The sequence below is a fragment of the Canis lupus genome, chromosome 30 (assembly GCF_011100685.1).
Source record: "Canis lupus familiaris isolate Mischka breed German Shepherd chromosome 30, alternate assembly UU_Cfam_GSD_1.0, whole genome shotgun sequence".
NCBI lineage: Eukaryota > Metazoa > Chordata > Mammalia > Carnivora > Canidae > Canis > Canis lupus.
The window spans coordinates 34,932,042-34,942,720 of record NC_049251.1 but is presented as its reverse complement, the minus strand read 5'-3'; positions in this window follow the sequence as shown (position 1 = coordinate 34,942,720).

Here is a 10,679-nt window from a genome sequence, read left to right as displayed (position 1 = left end):
AAAAAAAAAAAAAAAAGCGAGGCCCACGGCCCCTCTCTCCTGGGAGGCCAGGCGCTGGGTGACGTCTGTGTGCCCCGGGCACTGGGGAAGGGAGGCCAGGCTGGGCGCTCCACCAGCTTCCGTTGCTCCTTCGGGCTTTTCCCACGTGCATGCTCCTCTGTCATCAAAAAGCGAAACAAACCCCTCCCGGAAGCCCGTGGGTGCCCCAGAGTAGCACGTCCTCAAGCTTGCCTCAGTTTCCTCAAGCCAAGGGGCTGGGCTTCTGATGTGGGCCAGGCGTCCAGGCTGGGGGTGCCGGGGGGCGGTGGAGAGGCCCTTCATGGTCCGTCACCCGCGGAAGGGGAGCAGGGCCCCAGCACGGGCCGCGCCGAGCCGTGTGGCACCGTCCCAAAGCCCCCCACGTACCCCTGGAGCAGGCATCAGGGCCCCGCGACACCGAGGCTGCCCCTGTCCCCGGCGCTGGCCTCCCGCTGGACCCGCCTCCGGGCTCCAAGACCAAGGCCGGGTGGACACGCGGGACGAGGACCGCAAAGAGCCTGTCCTTGCTGAGGGTGAGCCGGGGGCAGGGGCAGCCTGGAGGTGGGGGCGCCCGGGCCCAGCGGTGACCCACGGGCAGGTGCAGCCCGGGGACGATCGGGGGGCGGGGGGAACCTGGCTGCGCGGCCAGACAATCCCCACTACCCAGGTCGGGCCGGGCAGGCTCCCAGGGGGGCTGTGGCCCCCACGGCTCAGCCCTGCCGCAGGCCGCGTCTGTCCCCATCTGCAGGTGCTGTCGCAGGACTGACTCCGAGGCCTCCCGGATGCCTCCTCTTCAGTTCTCCCCGTCGTTACACAAAAACAGCATTGTCTGAGCCCATCCCTGCGTCCAGCCGTCCGCCGACTCTTCTGCAAACACCGTGTCGTCATTTAAGCGGCACCGGCTCCACGAAGTGAGGTCAGGTATCTCTATCTTCTTTGCAGAAGGGGAAACTGAGACTTGGCCACGTCAGGCCATCTGTCATCGCAGTTTATGCTCGTAGCTGGTGTGCGACAGAGCCAGGATTTAAGGCCCCGTCTGGTGGACCCCATGCCCTCTTGATTCTGCGGCCCAAGTGTGTGCAACAAGCACAGCTTTGTTCCGACACACTCAGAAGCGAGAAAAGTCACATGCTAGTGTGGCCAGCGTCAGGAGGATGGCCACTGTCGGCCACCAGGAGCCCTTGGCTCTAGCCCATTTTTTCATAAAAACAAGAGGCGAAGCTGCTGTGCTAAAGCTTTATGGGGAGGAGGAGGTAATCCCAGGGCAGAGACATGGAGAGAAAGGGGGTAAAGCAGAGAATAAGCAAACAAACACAAAATGGTCTATTCTGAGACCATTGGGGTGGGTTAAGAAGGATGGCGTGGCCATGCTGGACATCTCTGGGGAGGCCATAGAACCGCCACACCTGTTGGGGAGAAGAGTGAGGAAGTCTCTGTCGCTTCCTCCCTGTGTCTCGGGTCTCTCGCTGGTCAAAATCCACCCCGAGGGGCACTAACTAAAGCCCCATCCTTCTGGGTTGTGTGCCTGGGCCCTCTGGGCAGCTCTGCGGCCAACCTCAGTGAGTCCAGGTCAGGCTGGACGCGGATCCCGGAGCTGTTTCAGCTGCTATCAGGATGGGGACAGAAAGGGTCATGCCCAAGTCCGGTGTTCGCCCCCAGGGTGGCCGAGAGCCCCTGCTGTGTTGGGAGGTGGGTGGCATGGCAGCAGGGGCTCCCCATTGAGCAGGACCAGGAGAAGAGTGTGGGGAGGGCGAAGTGGGCTCTAGCAAGTCTGGCTTTCCATTTCCTGCACGCTCAAGTCCAAGCTCCCTATTTTTTTTTTTTTTATTTTTTACTTATTTATTTGTTTTAAGTCCAAGCTCCTGAGCATGACACGCAACACTCCCCGGCCGGCAGGGAAGTGAGGGCTCAGTAGACTTTCCCCACCGAGTCCAGTGTACCCACATCCCCTGCTTCACGACCCGCATTAGCCCAGGAGGCCCCCAGATGTGAGAGAAAGGCACCTAAGTGGTCACAGCCCTGTGGGTTCTGGGGTTGGCTGGCAGAAGCATGTTTGGGTGTAAATTAGAAAAAGAAAACACTCCTTCTTCCTGGTCACAGCTCACACCAGAGTGCACAGCTGGATTTCAATGTGCCCTTGTCCGCCCAGGCCCGGAGGCCCGGCCAACCAGGCTAGATCCCAGATGAGGAAGCAGGCCCAGAGAGGCACATGGCCTTGCCCAAAGTCACACAGGCCCACACCCAGGACTCAGTTTCTGACTTCAATGTAGAGGATGCCTCCCAATTTACACCCCCCGCCCCCCGCACCTGTCCCCGAGCTCAGCTAGGCAGCCTTGAGGCTACCCTGCCCCCATCCTGTACAGAAGCACTTTTTGAAATTTTCCGGGTGCATCTGGCACTGACCCCATGTTCTGGCCTGTTCTAGTGCCCAAGGCCATGAGAAAAGGCCTGTACAGGGCTTTTTCCCTTCCCCAGACCCACGACCTGCAGAGATTCGGCCCCTGGGGCCTTTGCCAGGGACCTCATGGGGAACGGCTGCCTGACTTCCTGTTTTCATATTCTTTCCTCCTCTGCTTGTTTTTTCTACTTTGTTGTTCTTTGGTCCCTTTTGGTTCTCCTCCCCTAGCCCACCCTGCAAAACCAAACTTCATTTTATTGTGATTATTTTAAATCCATGTTTAGACAGGAAGACTTTACCCCTTCTTGTTTCCATTTGAGGAACTGGAGCCGGGGCCTGGCCCCCCCCCCCACCCTGCCTGCTTTCTCTCCCTCCTCGTTCCCTGTGGTTTATTTCCCAAAGGAGCGTCTTCAGGTCCCACAGCAAAGAAGAAACAGCCTCAGAAGCTGTGCCTGCGAGGACTGTGTGAATTCAGGATTCCGGCTGTACTAGAAATTTCTCTTTTGCTGTCATTGTGGGCAGAAGGGAAGGGATCTGCTAGCTATCCACCCCCCCCCATGTTGTTGTTAGCTCCCTAAAACAGAAGATACGGTCTCTGCTTAGAGACTCCCCACTTAGAGGCTCCCCACTTCCTCCAAGGTCAAGTCTGAATTCCTTAGACCACATCCAAGACCCTTCAAAGGGGAGCCCGAAGCAGCTTTTCAAAACCTCCTTCCCTCTTATTCCATCTGCTTCTCCCTCCCACCTCCCCACCTCCTCCCTTCCAGCCACAGCCAAGCTCCCTATTTTTTCTGGAAAGGAAAGTCTTCTTTCCTTTCCAGTCTCCTCTTCTTTCTCATTGGATCAGTCACTCGTCTTTATATCTGTTTGCTTCCAAGTGCTCATGTCTGGGGTGAATGGGCTTCTCTCCTATCCTGCATATGCACAGTGTGTGCATGTGTGTCTGCGGGACGTACGAACGCTTGGCTAACTGTCCCGTTGAGAATCACTCCACCACTAGGGCCCGGGAAGCAAGGCCTCTGTGGGAAGGCACGATCCGAAAAGGTTGGCCACTCAGTGTTGACCTGCCACAGGGAGCTTGTGGATCATTTCGCAGGAAGCCAGAACCTGGGGCAAGTGGAGAAGGAATGCTTATGTCTTCAGGAAGTGCTTATCAAAATAGAGTTTTGAGGGGATCCCTGGGTGGCTCAGCGGTTTAGCGCCTGCCTTTGGCCCACAGTGTGATCCTGGGGTACTGGGTTCAGGTCCCATGTCAGGCTCCCTGCATGGAGCATGCTTCTCCCTCTGCCTGTGTCTCTTGCCCCTCTCTCTGTGTCTCTCATGAATAAGTAAATAAAATCTTGTAAAAAAAAATAGAGTTTTGGAAACAACCGCATCAGAATCACTTTGGGGTGGGGGAAAAGTGCCTTTTTAAAAATTTAGGTTCCTGGGACACCTGAGTGACTCAGTGGTTGAGTGTCTGCCTTCGGCTCAGGTTGTGATCCCAGAGTCCTGGGATCGAGTCCTGCATCAGGCTCCTCGCGGGGTCCCTGCTTCTCCCTCTGCCTATGTATTTTCTCTCTCTCTCTCTCTCTCTCTCTGTGTGCTTCTCATGAGTAAGTAAATAAAATCTTTAAAAATAAATAAATAAAAATAAAATAAAATAAACATTTAGGTTCCTGGACCCTGACTCAAGCCTTATGAATTCAAATGAATTCAAATCTCTAGAGGTTGTCCCAGGAATCTGAATTTTAATCGACTGCCAGGAGATTCTTTGCACCAGAGTTTGAGAACCACTGATCCGCGTGCTCTGGGAGCTGGTGTTTATGCCTCTAAAACTGTGCTTGTCAAGGTCACTCATCAAACTGCCTGAATGTCTAACTGAGTGGTTGCTTTTCAGACCGGATTTGTCTCCTGTCTTTGGTGGCGTTTGAGTCACTGGAATGTAGCTTCCTTTTTTGAAACTTTAGACTGGCTCACTTGCTCTGACACTTCCTATTCCTGGTTCATATCCTAACTTTGTAATCATTCATTTCCACCTCCCTACCGAGCTCTTCTTCCTCCAAGTGCCCGTTAATGAGGGGCCTTGGATCTTCATCCAGGTCCTGACCATGGCCCTGGCAGGCCATACCAGACCTGTGGCTCCCACCATGGCACACAAACACGGATGGAGTCTAAGTCGATGTTTCCAGCACAGATGCTCTCATTGGCCTCCATCCCTTACCTAAAACTCCCTGCTGGAGCTCTCCGTTGGGATGAGCATCCCAAGTCACACGTTTCCAAAACTGTTCTGTGGCTCTTCCTCCTCTAGTTGCTGCATTTGTGGGAGGTGTCCACTGGGACACCAACCTGGATGCCTGAGGGCCATCCTGTCCCTGCCGAGCTAGCTGTGTTACCTTGGACAAGTTACTGATCTCTCTGTGCCTCCACTTCCTCATCTGAAATATGGACACAATGATGGTACCTACCTCACTTGGTTGTGAGAATTACATGAATTTGTGCATATAAGAGTATATATATATAGAGTAGCACTTGGCATGGTGGAAGTACTTGATAAATGGCAGTTATTGATGATAATAATGATGACACTAATAAATACTTAGTGGTTAACAATCATTTTTATTATTCTGGTCTCTTCCTTCTCTCTTGATGCCCGCTCACCAGTCACAGTCCCTTTTCTCTCTGTAACACTCCTTTTCTCTGAAATCTGCTCCTTCTTTCCAATCACCTCTGCTCTTAGAGTATCCTCACTTCTTCCCTGGACTTGTCTAGGACTGATCTTCACCTAGACTCCTGTCTCCTTTCTCACCTTCGAGGTGCCTCCTTAAAGGCAGAGTCTGTGCTTTATTTTTGTGTGTGTGTCCCCTGGCACCAACTGAGTGCATATGATTTATAGGATAAATAGATCAAATGATGCATGGATGGATGGGTGGGTGGATGGACAAAATCAATGTATTATGTAGAAATCTTTGAAGGGGAAAGATGCCTTGTAAATCAAGGTGGTAATGGGCAGTCAGGAACATGGGTAGGCAAACTGTAAGGAAGGTGGGATCCCCGGAAGGTGCTTCTGAACCAAAAAATAGCAATGGCTTAATCAATGATGTTAATGTGTCAAGGAAGTGTATCTCCCCAGAAGGAATGGGATCTGTAGAGACGTCAGAAGATAAAATCTACAATTGGTCAGTGTCCAGTTGTTTTCAAGGGAGAGAGACATTGGGCCTGAGGTTCAGGGCTTCCCACTACTAGAAGGAGGGCACTGTCATCAGACAGATATTTTCCTAACTTGTGTGAAATATTCCTCTGAGCCTTGACACTTCCTTTCTTTTCATTCCATCCTCTTTGTGGGGTGGAGCTTTTCTGATGACTAATTTAGTCTGGGGAACTGATAAGAATTGTTGTATCCTTGGAAAGTCCTTGGATTTTATTTTGCTAACAATATCTCATGAATGTGATTTTTTTCATAAGATTGTTCCCAAGAGCCCTATCAGCTCCGGATGCACCAACAACACTGAGTTTCTGTGCCTATGAGGCTGATGACCAGATCTGTAATCAGAGTAAAGTCACTTGTACGCTGTCCCAGGCAAACCTGGGAAGCCAACTTGAGTCCCAAATTGTTGGTTTCTGCAGTCACAGAATTGTGTTCTCCAGTGACATAATGTCTGGTTGAGTTCACTCAAGGAGTCCTATCTTCACCATCACCATGCTTAGGAAATGAGAGTTAAATCATTGGAAAATCCCCTTACCAATTGGCCCTCTTGACATTTAACCTTGATATTTCTTCTTTCCTTGTTTATTGACCCCTGATTTATATAAAATGGAACAAAGATGGCAAATATAAGGCATACATATCGCCACTACTCCCACCCACGTTCTTTGCGCACATTACTAATGAATCATGGCTTTCTTTTCTAGCAAAATGGAGGTAGAATTTGGCCTTCCAGGAAGACAGGACAAATCCATTAAATTTGTTAGATGAGATGCAGCATGTTTATCATTTCTGCTCCAAAGGTGTCTATGCACTTTTTCAAGAAGTAGTATCTCAATTATCTATGACTGTATGACACACCAACCCAAAATTCAGTGGCTTGCAAATACAATATATGTTCTCATGATTCTCTGGGCCAGCACTTGAATTGAGCCCAACTGGGCAGTTCTGACTTCACCTGGCTGCAGTCAGCAGGTAGCTCGATGGGGACTGGAGGGTCGAAAACAGCCTTGCTCACGTGACTCATAGTTGGAGCTGCCTGTTGACTGGGCCATGTGGCCCCAGCAGACTGGCCCAGGGTTCCTCATATGGTGTGCATGCTCCAATGTGCTTTACAAGTTCTGTTTGTATCACATTTACTAAGGTCTCACCAGGCAGGCAAAGGAAGCCCAGAGTCAGTGCGGAGAGGGCTCCATGAAGACCTGGATTCAGGGAGGCATGATTCATGAGGGGCCATTTCTGTTAACAGTCTACTCCAGATTAGGTGGCATTTCATTGACCAGAAACTTCCTGAGTGCCTACTATGAGCCAGCAACAGTGTTTGGCACTGTGGTAAAATGACAAAAGGATTGGGAAGCACTTTGAAGACTGGAAAGGCTGTGGCTAGAAGCAAAGAGGGAAGAATTAAAACCATGATCTGAATCACTGCGGGTGCAACAATCCATGTGTGTGCGGGCGTGCGTGTTTGTAGTGTGTGCTCGACGGAAGAGGGGCATTGAATTATTTAGATAACTTCTTCTATTCTCCGTTTCATGTGGATCTGTGCAGCCTAGGTTAAATGAGTAGCTCTATTGTTGTCCATTGTGATATGCCCCTTACAGCTTTTTTTTTCCCCAGACTCTGAAACATTTAAGACAATCACATAAGTGTATTCTTCATGACCACAAAGAGCCACTTGAGGTTGTTTTCCCCCCTAGAAACCTGGCCAACTCTGAGACTGAGGCTCATGCTCGCTGACTCTGATATTTCCTCCCTCCCCACATTCCTGCCACCCACAGCTGCTCCAGTCTGAGCAAAGTTCAGAGGCCAAATACTTACGGCCTAAGCAGCCTCTCCAGTGGTGATGGCAAAGAGACAACTCCACTTGTGAAAACAAACAGTCATCCTTTCCATTTACACAGCTCTTGGGCCTTCTTTTCAAAGAAAAGTGTCCTTTCCCTCACCAGATTGTTCCCCAAACCCTTCGAGTTAGGCAGGGCGGGTAACAGAGGGGGGAAACTGAGGCCCAGAGAGGGGAAGTTACTTTCCCCGGGAACGACAAGGCTGGAAGCGAAGCTCCGGTTTCCCATTCCAGATCTTGGCTCGTCCAGCGGTCACACCACCATGACAGAGCTGCTTGCTCTCCTCAGCCCTAGGAAGTCTACTCTAATAACCCTTCTGGGGTTTTCCACCCCATACCTTACGTACGAATCCCCACTTCAAACTTGCTTTACTTTTCATTCACAGAGAAGGAAAGAGGGGAAAACATTAAACATTTCCCTGGGGCCTAACTTCTAAATCTTTTGTTGCCGGGAGGAGATAGCGGATTCCCTTTGAAGTTCCAACTTCCACCCATAAATGATACAGCCAGCGTCCTCCTGATGGAAACCAGAGGCCCAGAGCCAATTTCACGGTGACAACCCACCCTGCCCCCTCAAAACAAAACGTGAACCAGGAGAAATTCAAGGGGAACATCAAGAGAAGCCTTGGAGAGGGAACTGCCTTTGAAGGAAGTTCAGTGTACAAGTGACAGGAGCGCCCTTGCCCCCATGCTTCTAGAAAGTTTGGGGTGAGATGCAGGCCTGCTTGGATGGCACCTATTACCTCCTTCCCCCCTTCCCCTTAAGTTCATCTTCCTTGGGAGAGCTGACTTTCTTTATCACCACCCTGGAGCACAGGAACCCTCTAGAAAGCTGAGACTGGAGAAATATCCTGATCCTGTAGGGTCCTGTAGGATCACCTGATCCTACGGTGTAGGTCTGGGAGAGTGTGAAATAGTGATGCTACTACTTCCCCACATTTCCCCGTGTGTGGCAGACACAGCGGTCTCTCTGGTTGGGAAGAGAAGCTTAGAGTCCTGCGTAGTATGACCGTCGAGGAAGCCACTACAGCTTGACTAGGCTGGCAAGAGGGAGCGGCTCTCTCTACCACTCAGTAGTCCAGGTGACCCAAAAGCCTTGACAGAAGTGAATGTGCGGTGGACTTTCGAGCTCCTGGAGCCCCTGAGCCAGGCTGCAAACACAAGGGGCATGGTCAGCTATGAAAAAGCGCTTGTTGCTATGGGAAAGGTGCCTGGAGGGCCTTGGCACTGGCATCAGACCATCAGAGCTTGCCCGGAAGTTTTTTCCATGGTCTTAACATAGGATCGATGATGGGTAATCCATCTGTAAGATTCAGAAAACACAAAAGACTGTCAAGGGTCACAAAAGAAATACTCTGCAGTGTTACTAAGCACACGCATCAAATGAGTGAGGAAAACAGCAGAGCAGCTAAAGCAGGAAGGGATAGTCCAGCCGAACTGGTTTGGTGCCCTGGTGACCTGCTGAATCGACGGGACCAGAGCAGGAAAGCAACTCCCCGAGAGCCACACCGCCTGTCGGCAGAAGCGGAGCCCAGGATTCTCACTCAAAGGCCAGCAGTCTTTTGACTTCACAGCACAATCTCCCCTTTCTTCTAAACCCTCCCCCGTAGTCCTCTATAAATCTGCCCCTGCACCCCTTCGCCACCCAGCCACCTCCTTGCTCCGGGGGAAGATGCCCAGTTTGCGGAGTCAGCCACTACGAGGCTCAGTGTAAGTTGTGCCACCCAAGTGTGGGGGGGATCTGGAGCGGAGCAACCTCGCCCTACCTCCTAATAAACAGGACGATTTGTGTTTCTGTTCTGAGGCCTTTGGATTGTTCTCTGGATCTCAGGGTAGAGATGTTAGGCGAGAAGTGGGTTCCGTGTAATAATGGGCCAGGAAATTCCTGCAGAGTTTAAAGAAGCATCTCCCAATTCACCTGTGGCCCGCTGGAGGGAAGGAGGGGAGAGATGGGGCGCCGGAGCACGCTGATGGTGGGGTGAAGGCCGACAGGTCTGCTGTCTGTCGCACACACTTCAACAGCATCCAGACCGGAGGCTCTAGAAGCTGAGTAACCCCCATAAGTGACTTTGAATTAAGAGCCCCTGTTTTTACAAGAAATCGTATCTTAATTGTGGCCCTCATTCTCACAGCTGCTGTTTCCAGCTGTCTGAGGAATCTGGAGAGTTCCTTTCTGATCTCGTACAGTGCAAAGAGCACCGCATCTGGAACCAATAGGCCTGGGCTCCGGTTCGTGGGTTGTCCATTCCCTGGACCCACCACCTTATATTGTTCTTCTAGTACTTCAGGCCAATCTCTGGGTTTCATTTTCCTCATGTATGAAAATCAAGGGGCTGCAAGCAATTTCATTTCCAGGAGTGTATCCAAAAAAAGCATTAAGAATTTATGCAAATATTTAGCGGCATGAATGTTCATTACAACACTGTTATTAATAGAGCAAACGTTGGAATAACCTAAATGTCCAACCACAGGGGACTGGTTACATTCGCTCAGTGGTTCTGATAATAGGATAACACACAGGCCTTAAAATGATGTTGATAAATGTATCTACGGCACAGAAAATGTTAGGTAAAAGGGGGAAAATCACAAAAATGGTACATATGGGTTGAATTCGTTTTTGTGTAAAAAAGGTCCATTTGCATGTGTGTATAAAATATATATAGCGGATTATGTATAGCATAGCATTTATTATACATACTGTACGATGCATATTTTATAATCTGTATTATATTATGTATAATAGCACAGACGTATATTTTTACCTAGGAGAGCATTCTAAGGATCTAACATGGTGTTGATGGTGCAAAATATTATCCAAATTGTAGAACCAAAATTTGACTTCCAGGAATGTATCCGAAGAAAGCATTAGGAATTTATGCTATTTACCTAGAGGGCTATTTTAATTATCCAACATAGTGTTACCAGGGATTGTTTAACGCGAGTGAGATTATAGGTATTTTACCTATTTTTTCCCCCTGTTGCTTGCCCGTATTTTCTAATTTTCTATCATGAGTAATGGTGCTTTTTAAAGAGAGAAAGCAATGAAAGAAACTTTATTCTGACAAAGCGGGGATGGGGGTGGGGGTTGGCTGTGATTATGGAGGTCCAGTCATGCCCCAATATTCCATGCAGGGGGACCAGGAAGAGCGGTGGGATGGGGAGGGGGGCCCCACGCCCTGGGCTGAGAGCTGGGGAGGCCAGCATCTCCCTCCCACTTAGGCCTGCGTGCTCTACATAAA